This window comes from Orcinus orca, chromosome 18 (assembly GCF_937001465.1).
Source record: "Orcinus orca chromosome 18, mOrcOrc1.1, whole genome shotgun sequence".
Lineage (NCBI taxonomy): Eukaryota > Metazoa > Chordata > Mammalia > Artiodactyla > Delphinidae > Orcinus > Orcinus orca.
Genome location: NC_064576.1, coordinates 23,848,552 through 23,872,101, shown reverse-complemented (window position 1 = coordinate 23,872,101; position 23,550 = coordinate 23,848,552). Strand labels below are relative to the sequence as shown.

At 38.2% G+C, this 23,550-nt stretch overlaps 1 pseudogene; it reads right to left on the bottom strand.

Moving 5' to 3' along the window:
• Positions 1-20,034: 20,034 nt before the first annotated feature.
• LOC101285963 (E3 ubiquitin-protein ligase TRAF7-like) lies at positions 20,035-21,781 on the bottom strand (annotated as a pseudogene).
• Positions 21,782-23,550: the final 1,769 nt, after the last annotated feature.

Genomic DNA, 23,550 nt, shown 5'->3' with positions numbered 1-23,550 from the left:
TCTTTCTGTAATTTTCTTTCTTTGTGTCATCTTTGTCTGGTTTTGGTATCAGGGTGATGGTGGCCGTGTAGAATGAGTTTGGGAGTGTTCCTCCCTCTGCCATGTTTTGGAAGAGTTTGAGAAGGAGAGGTGTTAGCTGTTCTCTAAATGTTTGATAGAATTCACCTGTGAAGCCATCTGGTCCTGGACTTTTGTTTGTTGGAAGATTTTTAATCACAGTCTCAATTTCAGTGCTTGTGATTGGTCTGTTTATATTTTCTATTTCTTCCTGGTTCAGTCTCAGAAGGTTGTGCTTTCCTAAGAATTGTCCATTTCTTCCAGGTTGTCCATTTATTGGCATATAGTTGCTTGTAGTAATCTCTCATGATCTTTTGTATTTCTGCAGTGCCAGTTGTTTCTTCTTTTTCATTTGTAAATCTATTGATTTCAGTGTTCTCCCTTTTTTTCTTGATGAGTCTAGCTAATGGTTTATCAATTTTGCTTATCTTCGCAAAGAACAAGCTTTTAGTTTTATTGATCTTTACTATTCTTTCCTTCATTTCTTTTCCATTTATTTCTGATCAGATCTTTATGATTTCTTTCCTTCTACTAACTTTGGGATTTTTTTGTTCTTCTTTCTCTAATTGCTTTAGGTGTAAGGTTAAGTTGTTTATTTGAGATATTTGTTGTTTCTTGAAGTAGGATTGTATTGCTATAAACTTTCCTCTTAGAACTGCTTTTGCTGCATCTCATAGGTTTTGGGTCATCATGTTTTCATTGTCATTTGTTTCTATGTTTTTTTTTTGATTTCCTCTTTGATTTCTTCAGTGATCTCTTAGTTATTGAGTAGTGTATTGTTTAGCCTCCATGTGTTTGTAATTTTTATAGATTTTTTTCCTGTAATTGATATCTAGTCTCATAGTGTTGTGGTCTGAAGAGATACAAGTACAATTTCAATTTTGTTAAGTTTACCAAGGCTTGATTTGTGACCCAAGATAGGATCTATCCTGGAGAATGTGCCATGGGCACTTGAGAATAAACTGTATTCTGTTGGTTTTGGATGGAATGTCCTATAAATATCAATTAAGTCCATTTTGTTTAATGTATCATTTAAAGCTTATGTTTCCTTGTTTATTTTCATTTTGGATGATCTGTCCATTGGTGAAAGTGGGGTGTTAAAATCCCCAACTATGATTGTGTTACTGTCGATTTCCACTTTTATAGCTGTTAGCAATTGCCTTATGTATTGTGGTGCTCCTATATTGGGTGCATAAATATTTACCAGTTATATCTTCTTCTTGGATTGCTCCCTTGATCATTCTGTCATGTCCTTGTCTCTTGTAATAGTCTTTATTTTAAACTCTATGTTGTCTGATATGAGAATTGCTCCTCCAGTTTACTTTTGATTTCCATTTGCATGGAATATCTTTTTCCATCCCCTCACTTTCAGTCTGTATGTGTCTCTTGGTCTGAAGTAGGTCTCTTGTAGACAGCATATATACGGGTCTTGTTTTTGTATCCATTCAGCCAGTCTGTTTCTTTGGTTGGAGCATTTAATCCATTTACATTTAAGGTAATTATCAATATGTATGTTCCTATTACCATTTTCTTAATTGTTTTGGGTTTGTTATTGTAGGTCTTTTCCTTCTCTTGTGTTTCCTGCCTAGAGAAGTTCCTTTAGCATTGTTTGTAGTTTGTTTGGTGGTGATGAATTCTCTTAGGTTTTGCTTGTCTGTAAAGGTTTTGATTTCTCTGTCGAATCTGAATGAGATCCTTGCTAGGTAGAGTAATCTTGGTTGTAAATTTTTCCCTTTCCTCACTTTAAATATGTCCTGCCATCCCTTATAGCTTGCAGAGTTTCTGCTGAAAGTTAAGCTGTTAACCTATGGGGATTCCCTTGTATGTTATTTGTTGTTTTTCCCTTGCTGCTTTTAATATTTTTTCATAGTATTTAATTTTTGATAGTTTGATTAATATGTGTCTTGGCTTGTTTCTCCTTGGATTTAACCTGTATGGGACTCTCTGCACTTCCTGGACTTGATAAACTATATCCTTTCTCATATTAGGGAAGTGTTCAACTATAATCTCTTCAAATATTTTCTCAATCCCTTTCTTTTTCTCTTCTTCTTCTGGGACCCCTGTCATTCGAATGTTGGTGCATTTAACGTTGTCCTAGAGGTCTCTGTGACTGTCCTTAATTCGTTTCATTCTTTTTTCTTTATTCTGCTCTTTGGTTATTATTTCCACTATTTTATCTTCCAGGTCACTATCCATCCTTCTGCCTCAGTTATTCTGCTATTGATTCCTTCTAAAGAATTTTGAGTTTCATTTATTGTTTTGTTCATCATTGTTTATTTGCTCTTTAGTTCTTCCAGGTCCTTTTGAAACGTTTCTTCTGTTTTCTCCATTCTATTTCCAAGATTTTGGATCATCTTTACTCATTACTCTGAATTCTTTTTCAGGTAGACTGCCTATTTCCTCTTCATTTGTTTGGTCTGGTGGGTTTTTACTTTGCTCCTTCATCTGCTGTGTGTTTCTCTGTCTTGTCGTTTTGCTTAACTTAACATGTTTGGAGTCTCCTTTTTGCAGGCTTCAGATTCGTAGTTCCCATTGTTTTTGGTGTCTATCCCCAGTGGCAAAGGTTGTTTCAGTGGGTTGTGTAGGCTTCCTGGTGGAGGGGACTAGTGCCTGTGTTTTGGTGGATGAGGCTGGATTTTGTCCTTCTGGTGGGCTGGACCGTGTCTGGTGATGTCTTTTGGGGTGTCAGTGACTTTATTATGATTTTAGGCAGCCTCTCTGCTAATGGGTGGGGTTGTGTCCCTGTCTTGCTAGTTTTTTGGCGTAGGGTGTCCAGCATCGTAACTTGCTGGTCATTGAGTGGAGCTGGGTCTTAGCATTGAGATGAAGCTCTCTGGGAGAGCTCTAGCTGATTGATACTATGTGGGGCCTGGAGGTCACTGGTGGACCAATGTCCTGAATTTGGCTCTCCCACTGCAGAGGCTCAGGCCTGACAGCTGGCCAGAACACCAAGACCCTGTCAACCACATGGCTTAGAAGTAAAGGGAGAAAAAAAGAAAGAAAGAAATAAATAAATAGTAAAAAAATAATTATTAAATATAAAAATATTAAAAAGTAATAAGAAGGAGAAAAAAAAAGAAAGAAGAGAGCATCCAAACCAAAAAACAAATCCACGAATGATAACAAGCGCTAAAAACTATACTAAAAACGAAAAGCGACAGACAGAACCCTAGGACAAATGGTAAAATCAAAGCAATACAGACAAAATCACACAAAGAAGCATACAGATACACGCTCACAAAAAGACAAAAAGGAAACATATATACATATCATTGCTCCCAAAGTCCACCACCTCAATTTTGAAATGATTCTTTGCCTATTCGGGTATTCCACAGATGCAGGGTACATCGAGTTGATGGTGGAGAGTTAATCTGCTGCTCCTGAGGCTGCTGGGAGAGATTTCCCTTTCTCTTCTTTGTTCGCACAGCTCCTAGGGTGCAGCTTTGGATTTGGCCCCACCTCTGTGTGTAGGTCACCTGAGGTCGTCTGTTCTTCGCTCAGACAGGACAGGGTTAAAGGAGCAGCTGCTTTGGGCCCACTCAGGCCGGGGGGAGGGAGGGGCACGGAGTGTGGGGCGACCCTACGGTGGCGTGACGTTGCAGCAGCCTGAGGAGTGCCGTGCGTTCTCCTGGGGAAGTTGTCCCTGGATCACGGGACACTGGTAGTGGCGGGCTGCACAGGCTCCCAGGAGGGCAGGTGTGGAGAGTGACCTGTGCTTGCACACAGGCTTCTTGGTGGCTGCAGCAGCAGCCTTAGCGTTTCATGCCCGTCTGTGGTGTCCTCTCTGACAGCCGCGGCTCGCACCCATCTCTGGAGCTCGTTTAGGCAGTGCTCTGAATCTCCTCTCTTCGGGTACCCCAAAACAATGGTCTCTCGCCTCTTCGGCAGCTCCAGACCTTTCCCCAGACTCCCTCCCGGCTAGCTGTAGCGCACTAGCCCCTTCAGGCTGTGTTCATGCAGCCAACCCCAGTTCTCTCCCTGGGATCTGACCTCCGAAGCCCGAGCCTCAGCTCCCAGACCCGCCTGCCCCGGCAGGTGAGCAGACAAGTCTCTCAGTCTGGTGAGTGCCGGTTGGCCCGATCCTCTGTGCGGGAATCTCTCCACTTTGCCCCCCGCACCCCTGTTGATGTGCTCTCCTCCGCGGCTCCGAAGCTTCCCCCTCCGCCACCCGCAGTCTCCACCTGCGAAGGGGCTTCTAGTGTGTGGAAACCTTTCCTCCTTCACAGCTCCCTCCCACTGCTGCAGGTCCAGTCCCTATTCTTTTGTCTGTGTTTATTCTTTTTTCTTTTGCCCTACCCAGGTACGTGGGGGCGGGGGGTTTCTTGCCTTTTGGGAGGTCTGAGGTCTTCTGCCAGCGTTAAGTAGGTGTTCTGTAGGAGTTGTTCCACGTGTAGATGTATTTCTGATGTATTTGTGGGGAGCAAGGTGATCTCCACATCTTACTCTTCTGCCATCTTGAAGGTCTCCCACTGTGTTTTTCAATTTGCAAAATTGATAACATCCGAAACCCCTATAGATTAACAAGTAAATCACTTCGAAATAGACAAACATCTCTGAGAAGAACTTAATAGCTAATAGTAGCTCATATTTAATCCTCCCCACCCCATAGTAACATGACATTAACTGCACTGGGGAATTGGTAATGAAGGTGGGAAGTCAGGTAGATAAATAGTACTATGAAATAACAAAACTATAGGGCAGATCTTTAAAGATTTAGAATTACTTATCACAGCATAATAGTACTGGAGATCTAATCCATTTGAAGCAAAAGGGAAAATGGAGCAGAAATATTAAATATAAAACATGCCCATAGCAAAAGTTAGCTTAGAGTAGATTTTAATCCCAGGAAACAAGAAGGAAAGTTAAAAATACTTAGGAATAGAATTAATTTTTTTAAGTTCCCTTCTCTTCTAAACATATATTTTATTGAACTTTGATTTAAATAAATACCAACCTGATAAAACAATCAATCTTTCTGGTGTTGTTATTACATCTGGAATATTTGTAAAGCAGCAGGCAAGTAAACAATACAGAGTAAAATTGATGTCTGTCATTTAATCAGTGTTACATACAAGTTTTGTAAATAGTTGGCTAGGTCATTCAGTCATTTTTCAGTATAAATTAATTTGATTAGGTGTTCCTACATTAGTGTAATTAATCGGATGATTTTAAGATGAACATATTTACTTTGATTGTGAACCTAACCAAAATACTAAATCATTTCTCTTCTCCAAAGTGAGTTACAGAAAGAATATTGATTAGAAAAGTACTCAACTTTTAGTTCTCTTTCAAAAACTGTGAATAAAGAAAATTTTCCTCCTGAATAAAGAGCTACTCTGTTTCCAATGCAGAAATAATGCCCCTAGAGATAAAAGTATTATAAATTTGCTTTACTGGATAGTTATCGAATCAAATGGAAAAACTTAAACAAAATGAGAGTCTTCTGACAGTAGGTTTGTTTGAAGCCATAGACTGTAAAAATTGTCTGCAGTCAGGTCATCGCATTTCAGATTTAAACTTTTTCTCATTATAGGCTACTCTACTTCTGTAGAATGTAATTATATTAAACAGAATTATTCTAGCCACAGAATTATTAATATCCACATCTTAGGCTAGACAAAATTGTATTTTTAGGAAAATAATAGAAAATCATTGAGCACTAACTCAAAAGTTTTAGCTGTATACCTACCTGTGTGAAATATTGACGTTACACGCAATAAAGGAATTCTTCTATTCAAATAAAACGATTATTGCTTATTATTTTAATATAAACTTGATATATCATGTCTGTAAGACTTAGCAAAAGGTTTAGATTATACAATATTTTAATAGTCTAAGATGTTTAATAATCTATAATCTATAATTAGAAAATATTTTAGTGAAACTTATATACATATTGCTGAGTGAAAACCAGTATAAAAATGCTACATAATGTATGATTTCAACTATATGACATGCTGGAAAAGGCAAAACTTTAGAGATAGTGAAAAGATACGTGGTTCCCAGGATTTGTAGGGAAGAGGTTGAGCACCGATCATTTTTAGAGCACTGAATTTATTCTGTATGACATTGATGTATTTTATATATGACATTAGGTATTTGGCAAAATCCATAGAATTTTACAGGACAGAGTGTACTCTAATGTAAATGGTATACTTAATAATAATACATCAGTATTGGTTCATTAATTGTGATAGATGCATCACACTAGGAGAGGAATCTGTGTGTGGGTAGAGAGGGGTATATGAAAACTTCTGTACCTCCTATGCAATACTTTATTAACCTAAAACTGCTTTCAAAAATGAAGAGTATTAAAGTTTTTTAAAATGATCTTCCAAAAGATATCCATCTTAAAATCTTAGAGCCTGTGAATATTATCTTATTTGGAAAAAGGGTGTTTATGTAGATGTGAAACAGTTAAGGATCTTGAGATAAGGAGACAGTCCTAGCATATTTATGTGAGCCCCAAATTAAATGATACTTCCTTATAAGAGAAGGGCAAAGGGAGGTCTGGGACAGACGGAAGAGGAGGACACAGAAAAGAAGTGTAGAAAATGTGACCCTGGAAGCTGAGGTTGAGTGATGCATCCACAAGTCAAGGAATGCTGGCAGCCATAAAAAACTGAAAGAGGCAAGGAATGGATTCTCCCCTAAAAGCATCCAGAGGAAGAACAGCCCTGATGACACCTTGATTTTGGACTTCTGGCCTCTGGAACTATGATAAAATAAATTTCTCTTGTTTTATTTTACCAAGTTTGTGGTAATTTGACAGACAGAGACTAATATAGGTATTTAGTCAACTAGGTTTGCTATGTCTTTTTAGAGAATAGATAACTTTATCATGAAGTAATGCCTCTCCTTACTCCTGACAATCTTCCTTATTCTGAAGTCACCTTTGTTAGAAATTAATTCTCTTACTTTCTTTGGGTTAGTGTTTACATGGTATACCTTTATCCATCCTTTATTTTCAACCTATTTTATTTAAATTTGATTTCCTGTAAACAACATATAGTTGGGTCTTGATATTTACTCAGTCTGACAATGTCTATCTTTTAATTGGTGTATTTAGACGATTACAGTGAAAGTGATTATTGATATATTTGGATTAATGTCAACCATATTTGTAGCTGTTTTCTACATATGCAGTGTTTTTTCTGTTTTATCTGGCTTTAATTGAGAATTTTATATTAATTTCATCGCCTCTTTTAGCATATCAACCTTAGTTCCTTTAGTACATTTTAGTAGTTAACATAGAGTATATCATATATATTTCTCACAACTCTAAGTCCATTTTCTAATAATTGTTTTCTGCCTCAAATGTAGTGCAGATACCTTATAGCAGAGTATTCACAATTACTTCCCCTCATCTCCTATGAAATTTTCTGTCATTTATTTCACCATTTGCTGTAAGAATCCAAAGCAGTATTGCTATTAGTATTATTTTAAACAGTTATATTTTACATTATTTGTGAATAAGAAAAAATGAATTTATTTTACCTTAATTTATTTATTCTCTGATGTCTTTGCTTTCTTATATAGATACAAATTCCTAACCTATATTATAACCCTTCTACCTGAATATAATATTTTACTGTTTCTGGCAAGGCAGACCTCCTAGCAATGAATTAACTCAGTTTTTGTTTGTCTGATAAAGTCTTCATTTCTCTTTCACTTTGAAGAAAGAGGAATAAAGTTGTGGCATGCTAAATTAGTGTTTTTCTTTTTGTCAACACTTTAAATATTTCATTCCATTTTCTTGTTGCTTTCATGGCTTCTAATGAGAAGTAGGCTATTGGTCTTACCATGTTCATCTATAGTTAAGATTTTTTTTCCCTCTAATTTTTTTTTTTAAAGATTTCCTTTGTATTTGATTTTCTGTAGCTTGAAACCTATGTCTAGGTGTAGTCTTACAGTTATTGTTGTTTTTTGGTATTTATTCTTTATGTTTACTGAGCATCCTGGATCTGTGGCTTGGTACCTGTCATTAACGTTGGAAAGCACCTGGTCGATATTATGGCAATGTTGCTGTTGTACCTTTCTCTTTTTTTCCTTTCTTGTATTCCAGTTATGCATTTGTTACATGTTTTGAAGCTGTCTCCAAGTTATTTGCTGTTCTGTTCTTTTTGAAAAACTATTCTTTTTCTCTTTGCATTTCAGTTTGGGAAGTTTCTACTGACTTTGACTTCAAGTGTACTGATACTTTCCTCAGCCTTGTTAAGTCTGCTAATGAGCCCTTCAAAGACATTTTTCATTTCAATTACAGTATTTTTGAATTTGAACGCATTCTTTTGAATCTTTATTAGAATGTCAGTTTCTCAGCTTACAATACTTATTTGCATATTATCTACTTTATAGAGGTTTATAGAGGTTTCTATAAGGTTTATAGAGGTTTCTATAAGGTTTATAGAAACCTTAGCATATTTATTGTAATTATTTTAAATTCCCTGTCTGATAATTACAACATCTGTGTCACATCTGAGGCTGGTTCTGATGCTTGCTTTGCATCTAAAGACTGTGTTTGTGTTTCATATTGCCTTTTAGTATGCATTGTAACTTTTTTTTCTTAAAAGCCAGACATGCTGTGTCAGGGAATAGGAACTGTGGTAAATAGAACTCTAGTGTTGGGATTTATGTTAATCTGGCTAGGAGTTGAGTTTTGTTCTTTTTGTACTTGCTGTAGTGATAAGTGTCAGAGACTTCAAATTTCTCTAGTGTCCTCATTTTTGTCTCCACTCTTGACTTTGGCCTATCCTAAGTACTCCTTCTCACTTTGAGTCTGCCTCCTGGAACTCTTCCAGCTATAATTCACTATGATTATCCTGGAGTCCTGTTGGTATATTGGTAAGTGTTTGGAAGAAGAGGATTATTTTAGTATCTTCCAATTAAATCAGTCTTTGGTGGGCATGTGTCTCTGGGCTTCACACATTTTTCTTATTGGATAGCTTTCCCCCTTTCCCACCTCTTGGTGATATATGAAGACTAGACTAACTGGGATTGCAGTGGGAGAAATACCCTTATACATCTGTTGGAAAAGTCTCTGGTAAAGAGCTTCCCTCCTGAAGAGTAGGCTTTTGTTATTTAGAAGGACGTGGACATGCATGACAAGGATCACTCTTTTACTCCCCTGCCAGACAGAACCATGAGTGGCTCGTTCTCAGTTCTTCACTATGAATTGCAAGAGGCAAAGCCCAAGGAAGTGTGAGCTCCTTCCCCACCAAGACCGAGTCCTCATACCTTTCTCGTTTTCATACTAGTCCACACTCAGCCTCCAGCAGTTCATCAACATTACCATTTCAGTGTTTCTACCAGTTTATGGCTCCAGTGGCTTCTGTTCTACCTGAGCATAACTCATCTGTGACTCTCTGTATTCATCTGTCTCTCCAAATTTCAGAGTGGACAGTTTGCTCTGTGACCTATGTGGGAATAATGACTTCCAAGCTCTTTACATACTGGAACTGAAAATGGAAGCAATTTTATAATTTGTATAACCTTGCATAGGCAAAAGAAAACATATTTGGAGGTGTTCTCTTTGAAGCCAGTGTGTCAACTCTGCTATTAATCTTTATATATTATAAGCACTGTTGTTTACAAAGTTAACTTGATGCTCACTTTAGTGATAAAAACTGATATGTGCATTAATTTTCACTAGATGAAATTAAAGTAAGTTCCAGCAGGTAAAATGACTTTCTTATAACCATACTGCTAGTGAATGACAGGAGTACGTCCTTAAGTCTTCATATTAAAAATTAAATGAATATATTTTCTTATTTTTACATTACCTACCTCCAAAGAAGAAAACAAATAAAATTTTGGAGGCTTATGTATAATCCTGTAACCTCAAAAAAAGAAAAAATAAACTTTATATGACAGAGCTTCTTTGCACATTCTAACAAGTAACTCAAATGTGAAAATATCTTGAAAAACAGTACTGGCTCCCTCCTAGACTTTTTTGAATCTTGGGTTAATGGAACAGCTACTAAAGTCACATTCATTTTGGGGTCCGTTTCTTATACACTCCCAACAATTGTTACATATAAATCATCACTAAAATAGGTCTGTATCTTTCTACTGTTGATCTACTACTCATAGATTCCTCTTTCCATGGAAAGAGAAAAGCTCACTAGTTGCTTTTTAATTGCCTTCTCTGAAAATGTTAAGCTGGGGCTTGGCAAGGATCCCTGACAGTAAAGGATATAAAGGAAGGAGGGACACCGGAGATCCAGCTGAATATGTCTATTGTGATCATGAAAATAAGCCCAGTGTTTCAGCAATCTTTATTTTTCCTCCCTCCCACGTAGGTGACAAATTAAAAATGAAAATTTCCAAGTCATACAAAATAAGAGAGAAAACCAAAAACATAATTTAAAGCATTGTTGTATCCAGTTGAGACTCACTAGGTTATGTCAATGATTTCATTTCCTTTGTAAGGCTCTGACAGGGAAGTCATATATCTTTACTAAACAAGAGAGAGAAGGTGGAATATACTTTATCCCATTAGACCATTTTGAAGTAAAGGCACAGTGGGACAACTTAGAATATTGGACCCTGCTGCTGATTTCATCTTTTACGTCACTGAACTGACAACAAAGTAGTCAAGTGATCTTTAACTCAGTGTGCATAAAAAAAGTAGCAAAACAAACTCACTGTGGAACGTATAAACTGTGTTGAAACCCTGTACCCATCTCTCATATTAGAAATCATAAATGGTGAAAATGAAGATGTATGTTTAATCACAAATTAACACTTTTATGTTAAAAGCCTATAAAATTGTCTCTGATACATCATAAGGTGTTTGATATCTTCAGTATTTTTTGGTTCAAGACATTCATCCTGTATTACCCTATGTGTATATACCAGTTTTTTGTTTTCCTCATTAACTCAAAGGCACACACATAATACAATGAGAGTGCTGTTCATTTGAAATAGGGGCTTCCTCCCATTTCAAAGTTTCGTCCAAATATTTTGAGATGTCCTCAGGGTGTGTTTCATATAAGCCCCAAAATATATATTACCAGCTACTGTATCATGTCCACTAGCTACTACTGCTGTGTTTTCCCTCTCTTCCCAAGTCCTTCACCCTCACACATGCCAGTGTCACTGTTTTCCATCATCACCCATGGCTACCACCGTCCGTGAACTGGAATCTTGAAGTCCACAAAGAATGACTTTGTTCTGACTCTTTTTGCCTAATATTCTTTAATTATAGAAATACTGAAACAAGTTCTCATCTAACCAGTGTATTTGAGAGCTTTAGGAAAATGGCTGTTCCTGATTTAATTAATGGTCCTTTCTCTAGGATCTGTTCCCTTGTTTTGGAGCTAGGCTGGTTGTATTTCTGTGGGACAGATAACACTTCATAAGACTCTTGTGTCCTCTGTGAGGTCTGAAGCATTGTTACTGGATCAAATTGTATGTGTTCAGGCTTTCCTCTAGCATAATTTCTTTCCTACGAAGCTTGTCAGTAAATCCCATACACATGTTGTGAGGTAAGCCCTGCAGTTTTACCAGACAGGCACAGGTGGGAATGTGCCACAGTAATGACTCGGTTAAGCTTAATCATTAGTTCCCAAGATACGTAAATATCCTATATCCCTCAGCAAATGGGAGGTTCAGAAGTAATATAAAATAGCTGCATGTGAAGTTCTGGTGATGTAAATTTTATAAACTACTGAATTACAGCAGTTTAATAAACTACTGAATTACTCCATTTACTTAAATATATGGAAATAATGGTAACATTAATTTTAGACCCAATTGCTCTATGGTAATGGATACTACAACAGTGTGTATTCTTGGAATTATTAAGAAGCTGTTGTGTGACAGTGTGAAAATCTGTGAAACAAAATAAGAAATTTCAGGAATTATTCTTATAGAAAATTTTATTGCAGATGGGTCATAGTTTAAAGGAGCAGGTTATTACTACCAATGATATTTTAATGGGGAATGCTATATTTCCTAGAGTAGCAAAATTACTTTTTTCATTAAATTCATTTTAAATTTAAAGATTCTTCTGATTTACACAGATTTAGATGTATAGTAAATAAATCTATAAACTTCTGCAGTGTTTTTTTTCCCCACTTCTTTGTTTTTATTCCTGTCTTAATGGTGAAAATAGATTTTCCTCCCAAGAATAGATATTCAGAAGAAATGGGAGCTCTGGGTTTCAATTACACTAGAAATATGATATCCAGACTGTATGTATTAAAGACGCCTCTGGCCATTTGTGTTTATGTTATGTATGGTTCAAGATTTTACTTCAAGATGATATAGGAAATGTGTTTCTATAATAAACATGGTGAACACTATTGTAGTCAAGGTAAAAATGTTTTACAGAATCTGCTGGATGAAGATTTGCAGTTCTGTGCCAATGAGCAAAATCCCAGAGGGTTCATAACCTTTGGAAAAGTACAATATTTACCAGATTCCTGAGAGACCAATGGAAAGATAATTAAATAGATTTGGGAATCATTCCTTCATAATATTTGCTGTACATCAAATAACTTTTTTAAAACTCTTGGGACAGTAATTACAAGACCAGACGCTTCAAACTTTTAAATAAGACTATTAAATGTGAATATCTGAAATGTGGAGAGAGCAACAGAAGACACCAGGCATATGTCTTCTGGTATTTTCACCCCTAGATCTAGAACTTCAAACCTTAGTGTGGAGGCTGGGTTAGTGAAAAGAGGGAAGAAATAAGCTGAAAAATGGCTCAGAAGAAGACTGCCCAAAAGACTTTGTACAACTGTGCAATGAAGGCTGTGTTCTCTATCTGTGCCGTCCAATAGAATACATGTGGATACTGAGCATGTGAATTACAGTTATTATGACTGAGGAACTGAAATATTAATTGCATTTTAATTTAAAATAAACTTTTAATTTCAGAATAATTTTAGATTTTCAGAAAAAAATGCAAAGATGGTCCAGAGTTTCCATATACCTCACCCATTTTCCTTAGTATTAACATCTTATATCAGTAAGGTACATTTGTTATAATTAATGAACTAATATTGATGCATTAAGTGAAGTTTGCAATTTATCCAGATTTCCTTAGTCTTTACCTAATGTCCTTTTCCAGGTCCAGGATTCCACGCAGGGTACCACACTGTATCATCATGTCCCCTTAGGTTTCAGTTGGCTGTGACAGTTTCTCAGACTTTTCTTGTTTTTGGTAACCTGGACAGTTTGCAGAGTACTAGTCAGGTATTTTGTAGGACAACCTCTAATTAGGATTTGTCTGATGTTTCACTCATGATTCGACTGGGGCTGGAAGTATGGGGAAAAAAACCACTGAGGTAAAGCACCATTCCGATCACATCATACCAGGGGTACATACATCAACATAACTTTATCACTCTTCATGTTAAACTTGATCACCTGGCTGAGATAGTGCTTGTCAAATTTCTCCACTGTAAAGTTACTCTTTTCCTCCCTGTGTCAGTACCATCCTCTTTGGAAGGGCATCACGATGTGCAACCTTCGTTTAGAGTGTGGATTTATACTCGATGTCTGTGAAGGTGAAGTATCTACATAAATTATTTGGAATTTTTCTGCATAGTCAATTTGTCTATTACTCTCCATTAATATATTTATTCAATCATTTATTTACATCAGTATGGACCGATGGACATTTATTTTATACTCTGGGTTATAATCCAGTAATACTTTACTTACTTGTTGCTAATTTTTTTTCTGACTTTGGACATTGGAATCTCTTTCAGTTAACTTCTGTGTCCCTTTGACATAATCCCATCATTTGTTTAACACTTCCCTTGTTTCCAGCACCAGATAATGTTTATGGCTCGTCTTTAATATTTCTTGCCCAGTTCTAGATTCACCTCTTTCTCAAAGGAGCCTGGTTCCTTTTATTGGATAATAGTATTAACATTTGTTAGCTAAACATTTAAATTAGTTTAGCCTTGGGGATGGGGGGAGTATTGAAGGAATCTCAGATTCCCTATAAAAGTAAAAAGAATTCATTCTTTTTGCATTTGCTGATTGAACTTTATTTGCTATTTCAGTTTTTAAAAAGGATGAAAAATATAAAACTTTGGTGCATTGTAGGAGGATATCTTTTCTTCCTTGATCAGAGATAGACCATGGATCAGCCTTAAATGCTTTTATATTTGGTTCTCAAATCCAGCCTCAAATAACTTTTTTTTTTTTTGGCAGGTTCTACTATATATTAGAATGAATTATTAATGTTGTTACAAAACTCATTAAACATTTATACTCTCACATGATTTCAGGAAGAAAGAAATATATATTCTTTTGTTTTTTTCATAAGCAACCTGCCTTTCTAAATGTGATTTATGAGAATTTGTAATTCAGAAGAAAGTGTAAAATAGAAAATACATATTTCAGTAACATACTGTGCCTGCTCTGGAATGAAGTAGGGTTAATACATCAATCCAGGAACACAGCACAAATCTCAACGTCAGCAACATTCCCCACGTGAAATGAATGCGGGAGGGCCAGAGCTATGGTTTTTACCTAGCTTCCCGGGAACAGGAACAGCTCTGTAATGTCTAGTTAACCTCCTTTTCTTTCTTCCCCGTCTCTTTTCTTTAACACCTCTTCAGCATTCTATCACTTCCCACCTTTGCCATACATGATAAACTGCTTTATCCTATGCTATGCCTGAGGTCAGGGGCAGAAGCAAGAGTGACGGGAGGCTGAAAGACAGACACTGATGCCAGCTCAGTGTTTAACCTACCAGCTTCTACAGCCTAAGTCAGTGTTTAACCTACCTGCTTCTAAAGCCTAAGTCTTTTCAACTAAACAGAACCTTTTATTTTATAACTACAAATAAGGTTAAAAACCGTTGTACTTAGAGAACTAACACAGTGATTTCCAATTGTGCACATTTGTAAACAGAGCATTTCAAAGCTTTTCTACCAAGAGGAATTTGATAGGTGGCTAGGTGAGAACTGCTAAAACAGACTTTTAATGTGCATTTCTGCCTGGAGCCATCCTAAAGACCACAAGGAATGTGAATCAGACAGTTATTTACTTACCCATTAGTGAAAATCTTAGATTTTCTGAATTGCCAAAATCATCTCTGTCATGCTAAAGCTTAATGTTGGCTCGTAACATTGGTCCAATTAAGTGAAGTACTCCACAGCCACCTGTATTCTGTCAGTGTATGTGTCTCCAGGGTGCAGTTGGGAGCATATAATAATTCAGGAATGATTGCCTCAGAGGTTTTATTGGACTCACTTAGTTAACTCAGATAAAATACAGAGAAAAAGAAAATCTTGCTGGCGTTCTGACTTTCAGCTCTTGTGTTTGTTTTCTGCCTAGATATGTGTTATGCAGTTAATAGAGAGAAATATATATTAAGTCACATAGCACAGGGAGATCAGCTCGGTGCTTTGTGACCAGCTAGAAGGGTGGGATAGGGAAGGTGGGAGGGAGGGAGATGCAAGAGGGAAGAGATATGGGGATATATGCATATGTATAACTGATTCACTTTGTTATAAAGCAGAAACTAACACACCATTGTAAAGCAAGTATACTCCAATAAAAACGTTAAAAAAATAGCCTTATAATTTGTCTAAATATCAAAGTTCCATAATTTATTATTTTTTTTTCAGGGGAGAGAAATCTGGCCCTCTAGATTAGGCTCTTTTAAATACTTAACTGTAGCTGGTTGCTCTGTGTAAGAAACAAGTAACCTGTGTATTCATTTGGGGTGTAGGAGAGCTCATTCAAACTCGTATTTTGCACTACTTAGAAAAAACAGGGAAGGAATGTTTTATTTTATGTATTTACATTATATTGTAAAAATTAATAAACAGAAACTTCAATTAAAATAGAGTGGGGAAGCCAGAAGGGGAAGATTTCACACTTTACCACTAATAGTCGAGCCAAACAGGAAGAAGACTTTCTCTCCTTGCCTGGCAAAAGCTCAGCCAATGAGAGCCTGTCACAACTTGGCCAGTGAAAAAGCTGCTATTCTTCAAACTCTCAGTTCCTCCAATGGATTCTGTTTACCATAACCCTCCCAATGTCTTTTTCTTCTCTTTAAAAGAGTTCCCCTTTCGCTGTGTAGGGATCTGCATATGGTTTGCCGTGGTTGAAAATCCGCAAATTGCAATTCTTTGTTCATCTCAAATAAACCCATCTTTTGCTAGAGAAGTAACTGGCAGTTTATTTGTTTTAGGTCAACAATATGTTACTTGTGTGGTTTAGAAACTGTCTGGAAGGATATCAGTGAAGACAATTACATATATTGTTAACTTTCTGAATTTATCCCTGCTTTTGAGGAAGTGAAACAGAATATAAATATGGCCTCTTTGAATCCAGAAACCATGTTGGAATACAAGGAATAAATTACATGATATATTGTTGAATAAGGAAGAGTTGCTGTGCCCCCAGTATTTCTCTTTATCATATCCCCTTGTGTGTTGTTCCTTCTGCCTAAACTGTCCTTTCTTAATTCTATAATTAACAACCTGTACCCATTGTTATCATCTCTTGCCTAGTCTACAGCAATAGGACTTTTCATTCAGTCTCCAGCCTCTCTCTGTCTGGTTATACGCCATACTATCAAAAAAAAAAAAACAAAAAACCCTTTTCTTCAAACCAATAAACAAACTCATGAACAAACATATACAATCTGATACTGGCATCCCCCATTTTGACAAACAGCACATGAAAAATGGCAACCATGTAATAATCTCGTTAGCTCATTTTTCCTTCTGGGTTAAGTTGAAATGTCTCAGTTCATTATACAAGGCCTTGAGTAGTCTGACACCAGCCTTACTCTGCAGCCTCTTCTTTATCCTACATCACCTATCACTTGCTTTATTAGACATGATTCTCTGGAGAGGGAGAGAGATTTTAAAAGTTTATTACAAGGAATTGGCTCGCATGATTGTGTGATTATGACTGGAGACCCAGGCGAGCCTGTGTACATAGTACCAGTCTGAATCTGAATGTCTGAGAACCAAGAGAGCTGATGATATAAATTCCAACCCAAAAGCCAGCAAGCTTAAGATACAAGAAAAGCCAATGTTTCAGTAGGAGTTTGAAGGCCAGAAAAGAACAATATCCTATCTCAAGCAATCAGGTAGAAGTTTCCTTTGACTCAGCCTTTTTATTTGGAAGTACAGCTTCCAAATAAATAGACCTCAGTTCTATTCAGGTCTTCAGTTGATTGGTTGAGGCCCACCCCCATTAGGGAGTGGGACTTTACTCAGTCTGCCGATTCAAATGTTAATCTTATCCAGAAACATCCTCAGCGATACACCAAGAATAACATTTGGCCAAATGTCTGAGTACCCTGTGGTCCAGTCAACTTGACACATAAAATTAACCATCACACCTGCTCTCACCCCATTGAGGAGCCACATGAACATGTCCTCACTTCCTGCATTTGCTACATACATTTTTCCGTCCTCTGCTATGACTTTGTACAGTCTTCTCCCATTGAATCAAATGACTTCTCTTTTTCTCTATGACTGGTGGTTTTTTTTATCCTTAAAACCCCCTTCATAGTCACATCATAGTGAAGACTCTGTGAATTGACCTAGGCAACATTAATTTCCTGCTGCCCTCTCTCCCTCTGTTTTAGCTGTATGAACTATCATGACTATCTGGAAAGGCTATTTCTGTCTTCCTCACTTGACTATGAGCTAATTACTCCAGGGCATGGCTGTCAAGCAGGGGTGTTAGCTGCTCATCCATCAGGGGATATTTGTTCATGTCTGCAGACATTTTTATTGTCATAACTGGAGGAGGGCATGTCAGTGCATTCTACTGTATAAAGGCCTGGGTGTGGCTAACCAAATTACATACAAGACAGCCTTCTGCAACAAAGAATTATCTAGCTAAAATCTCCTTGGCACTCTTGATATTTTGGGCAGGATAATTTTTGGTTGTAGGGAGCCATCCTGGACAGTGTATGATGATCGGCAGCATCTCTGGCCTCTACCCACCAGAAGCCAGTAATGGCATCGCCTCCAGTCATCGCAGATGTCCCCTCACTTGCAAAATTTGTCTACTAATGTTGAGAAATATTTTTTAAAATACTGTGAAAAAGACGAACTCACAGAAACAGAGACTAAAGTGGTGATTACCAGGGACTGACGCGGGGGAAATGGGAAGATGTTGGTGAAAGGGTACAGACGTCCAGTTGTAAGTTCTGGGGACCTAATGCACAGCATTGGGAGCTTAGATAGCAATACTGTACTGTATAATTGAAAGTTGCTGAGAGAGTAGGTCTTAAATGTTCTCAATACAAAAAACAAACGATAATTATGTGACTTGATGGACGTGTTAGCTAACACTAAGTAATCATACTGCAATATATGTGTATCAAATCATGACGTTGTACACCATAAAGTTACACAATGTTGAATATCAATTATATCTCAATAAAGCTGGGGAAAAATACTGTGCATACTAGGACCTAATTAGGCAGGATGGTGAAAGGCTTAAGAAAATGAACTCCAGAATCATAGAATCCTGCAGATGAATCCTGTCTGCACTTCGTGAAGGGAATAATGAGACATATTTAACCTCCCCCAAATCTATATTTTCGACGGTGACCTGATGGTCTAAAATACAAAATGGCTCACACAGTAGTTAGGACAATTACATTAGTTAATGTTAGCGATGGTAGATGTTAAGTGCTTAATAATTGTAGCTATTGTGATTGGCTAAGGGAATGCCACCATAAGGGCGGGGGAATTTACCTTATAAATATCCTTAGTTACATCATTTTAGAACATATATAAAAGTTACAGTTTGCACCAAACATCTTAGCACAGAATTACTGTCTGAATTATATTTAAATGTTTCATGTGTAATTTTTGTCTCCTTGAATACAGGGATTACATTTTTGCTTTTGCCCACAATGCAGGCTGTGATAAATATTTATCAAATTGAAACTAACCAGAAAAAATATTGCCACTTGTAACACTGAGTGTGGCAGCTGTACTTCCAAATAATTCTTATTTGCCTGTCCTATCCATTACTGTTATGAATATTTTTCTTTTTATCAGTATTAAATGCATACGGAGGCAGCATGTAAAATATCAATTTACAGTGCCATGCTATACTGCTACAATACTAAGATGTAATGCAATGAAAGATGAAATTTGGGACATAGATGCCTGTAGGACGTCCAAAAGTTATGGGAAAATGATTCAAATTGTACAGAACACAATCACAGGATTAGGGAAACCAATCGTCACTTGCACTGTGTGGTGATAACAAGAGTCGGAATGTGCCAGGGGCACAGTTTGTTTGCAGCTGTTGTCATTTGAATCTTTTGTACAACATCCATTTTCTTTCTCAACTGTGTGGGATTTATAAGTGCAGAGAGTTGATCAGAATTACTTTTGTGTAGAGACTACTTGTATGATAGCTCTTAGATTTAAACCATGCATAAGAAAATATAACCCAGAAATAATTCCACAAATACTGCTTAAGCTAGCACAAATGCCTATGTTGATGGATTTAGCTGGATATTACTTTAAAGTGCTAATTAGGTCAGGTTATGGACATCACCAACTAGAGCAGGAAACTTATCAGTTGCTCAAATGCCATCTTTAGGGTAAACAGCTTGAGAGAATTTTTATAAACAGTAACTTGTAATTTGATCAGCCTTGATAGACTCTTTGTCTAACTAAAACCAACTCCATATCTTTGTCCAGATTAGTTTACTTTTTTTTTTTTCACATTCTGTGCAGCTTTTATTTTAATCGGGAACTAATCAAATCTACATACAGTCTAAAAACAGTAGAAAACATGAGTAAAATGGCCAGCAGTCCATTTGGGGTAGAGATAGAGAGTGGACTGGGCACCCAGAGAGAGAGAACTCGCATTGTTCTGGCAGCAACCAGGATGGGGCCAAGCATTTCCTGGCTGACTGTGTTGTTTGCCTGTGCTCACAGGGCAGGCAGAGACCCTGAGACCACCTGAGTGGCCAGCCAGGAGAGAAAGCCAAGACCCAGCCTGGATTCTCTGTTAGCAAATCCAAACCTTCACAGTACTACCCACAGCCCCTAAAAGTTGGTCCCGGGACACAACCAGTACAGTCACCCTGCCCTGTTGATACAGCAGGATCTGCATGTAGATGATGTTGTCCCTATTCCAAACCTTGAGGGACTGGTAGTAGCATGTGCTGAAGACTTTGATCTGGTCTGACATCAAGATAACCACCAGGGCATACACGGTGCCCATGTGGCCTGCCAGTCAAGGTCCATACATGCTTCTTGGACTCAATATCCCACACATGCATGAGATTCTCATAGGTGCCACACACGATGAAGTGATTCATCACGTTAATAGAGTAGATACTGCCACCAGATGTCTGTAGGACATGGATGCAGTTGAACTTCCAAATGTCCCAGATCTTGCTTGTCTGGTAGAAGCTGCTTGAACAGCCACCACTGCTCACACCCACTTGTTGAGGCCTGTGAGATCCTTCTTCAACTGCAGTTTGGTACCCATAATGTCCCAGGTCTTTATGGCCTTCAGGAAACCACTCAAGAGCATGTTATGCAAACAGACCAGCATGTACATTGGGCTGTTGTGGGCCTGGATTATGTTGGTCTTCTGCAGGTTCTGGACACCCTACCTGGTGATGGTGCAGTCTTCTGAGCACTGTAGAGATTGTACCCCTGAATGCAAGGTGGTACATGTGTCCCATGTATTGGTGGTCTGGTCAGAGGAGCCCCTAAGGGCAGGTCATCCATGGAATAGAACAGAGACAGCAGATGGGGCACTGATGGACCAGAAAGTTTCCTTTGAAGTTGAAAATCTGCTGAGGGTCTTAGGATCCTAGGATGCCCGTGTTCAGCCATGCACTGTGTGGGACAGCTCGTCATTCAACATTAGATACCTCCCTCTGGAACTCCATGAGGTCGTAGCTGAGCTTGCTCTATTTTTTGTCCATGACATCAAACTTGAGCTCAAGGCTCTTCATCAGCTTGTCAGTATTCTCTGAGACTTTGCCCAGCATAGAAGAAAGAGAGTGATTTTCCTGGGCCTTCCAGGCCAGCACTACGTGTACCTCATGGAAGCATTTGTCCCTTGACTGCAGGAATCCATGTAAGCTCTTGAAGTGGCATGTCCCCAGGTGTGTCTCATACATGTCCTGGTTCCCATTGAACATGTGCCAGTACTTGGAATAAGGATACTTGATGTGTTCACACTCTTTGAGATGAGCCTCCAGGTTCATCTTGAGGAAGAGCAGGTAGCTGGGGTTGTTGGGGGTACATTGGGGCTGTAGTCACAGCTCCCCTTTTGGTCCTTCTAAGCACTAAGCTTGATGGTGAAAGGCACCATGGAGGTCCACATCCAAGAAGATGGCTTCTGATCCCTGCCATGGTGCAGACAGGCTTTCAGTGAATGAAGAGCTCCCAGATCTGCTCAGCCACCGCATTGGTGTTCTCTACCACCGTCAGCTTGGCATTGTCCACAGGACCCTTCTGTGACTTCAAGGAGCATCTTTGACAGAATGTGTGTATACACATGGTGATCTCAAGGTCCTTGAACAAACGGCAGCAAAGCTGGAAGCAGAGCTTTCTGAGGGCTGCTAGGCAAACCCCGGTGTCTTTGGCTCCTTCTCCCCATAGGACAGGGAGAACGTGGGGAACAGGGACACGCTGGGCTCAGAGTGGAGGAAGCAGATGGAGATGGAGGAGTCAAGCAGCATCTGAGTGGCAGGGAGGGTGCTGATGGGGGTGGGGACTTGCTGTGTCCTCTTCATCCCTGGAACAGTTAGACGAGGGTACTGTTTGTACTTGCTGGTACCCCCCGCCCCAAAGAAAAGCAGTTGCAGCTGGTGCTCATGCCCAAGCTCATGCTCTAGAAAGGCATCTAGGGTCCCCGGGTGGCCCCACACTCCCACTTCATCGCCCCCACCTTCCCCCACTGCTGGAAAGGGCTTAAGTGTACTTCTAAAACTTTAGAGTCTTCTAACTGGTATCTTCCTCCATATTCTTATATGCTGTTAGGTTCCCAGTTTCCTTTGGTAATTACCTGTCATAGATATAGTCCAAAAAAACTGTCTCTTGCTATTTGATTCTTGTTGCTAGAATTGCTCGATTTATGAGCATGAACTTTCTTCTCTGTTCCAGTAGACTTACAACTAAAGTCACGTTGTGTTCTCAGATTCATAGAGCAACTCCAGTAATACAATCAGATATCTATAATGAAAAGCTGTAAATTCATTTTATCCAGGTAGCCCCTTCTTTCTTGGCTGAGATAGCATATGAGGGTGAGGATGTTGGTAGGAGAGTACAGAGAAGGAAATCTTGAGGGTAATAATGGTTTAATGAACAGTCATTGTTTTCTGATGCATAAGAGCTTGTAATTTGAAATGTGATGGGCTATATAAAAGTGTACATCTTCAATTCCATTTATTTTTCTAAGTGACTCAAGTGAGTTAACTTTTAAAGATGACTGTCCCAGTGTACACTGGTCTGAAGAAAAGCTAGTAATTTTCTGAATTCCAAACAATATTCTATGCAAAAGAAAGTATTTGAAATATTCAAAATAGATTTTAATCTACAAAATGTAAAAACACTCTCTCTATCATGTATCTCATCATATGTTTTTTGCGTCACATGCTCAGCTGAAAGGACCCCTAGGTAACTTTGAGGTTTTTGTCTTTACTGTGTAAGATACCAGTCGAACTCAGGTTTGCTTGCCCAACATGCAGCAAAGCCAGTCTGCTGATACCTGGTTATGGTGAAGGAAATTATGGCATTTGCAGGGCACCAAGCAAGGAAACTATGCATCTAATGCTCAAAAGACCTGAACTGCTTGATGGCTTTTAGGGAAGGGTTTTTAAAGCCAACATTAGGTTTTTAAAGCCAACATCCATGTACCCAACAGGGTACATGGATGACAGCACATCTGTTTACAACATGGTTTCTTAAATCTTTTAATCATCTGACCTACTGCTCAGAATAAAGATGCCTTTCAAAATATTACTGCTCATTGACAATGGCAACCGGTCACCCAAGGGCTGTAATGGAGATGAACAATGAGGATAATGTTGGTTTTTGTGCCTGCAAACACGACATCCATTCTTCAGCCCCATGGATCAAGTGAAAATTTTGACTTTCAAGTCATATTATTGAAGTAATACATTTCCTAAGGGTATAACTGCCAGGAATAGTGATTCCTCTGATGGATTTGGGCAAAGTCAATCAAAAACCTCCTGGAAAGTATTCACCATCTTAGATGCCATTAAGAACATTTGTAACTCATGGGCAGAGGTCAAAATATCAACATTAACAGAAGTTTGGGAGAAGCTGTTTCTAACCCTCAGGGATGACTTGGAGGAGTTCAAGACTTCAGTATAGGAAGTAACTGCAGATGTACAGATGTAGTGGAAATAGCAGGAGAACTTGAATTAGAAGTGAAACCTGAAGTTGTTACTGAATTGCTGCAGCAAGTTCTGAGAGGACTGACTTCAATTTTTAAAGAATTTCTACTGTAGGTAAAATGTGACCAAGCCGTACAGCGTGC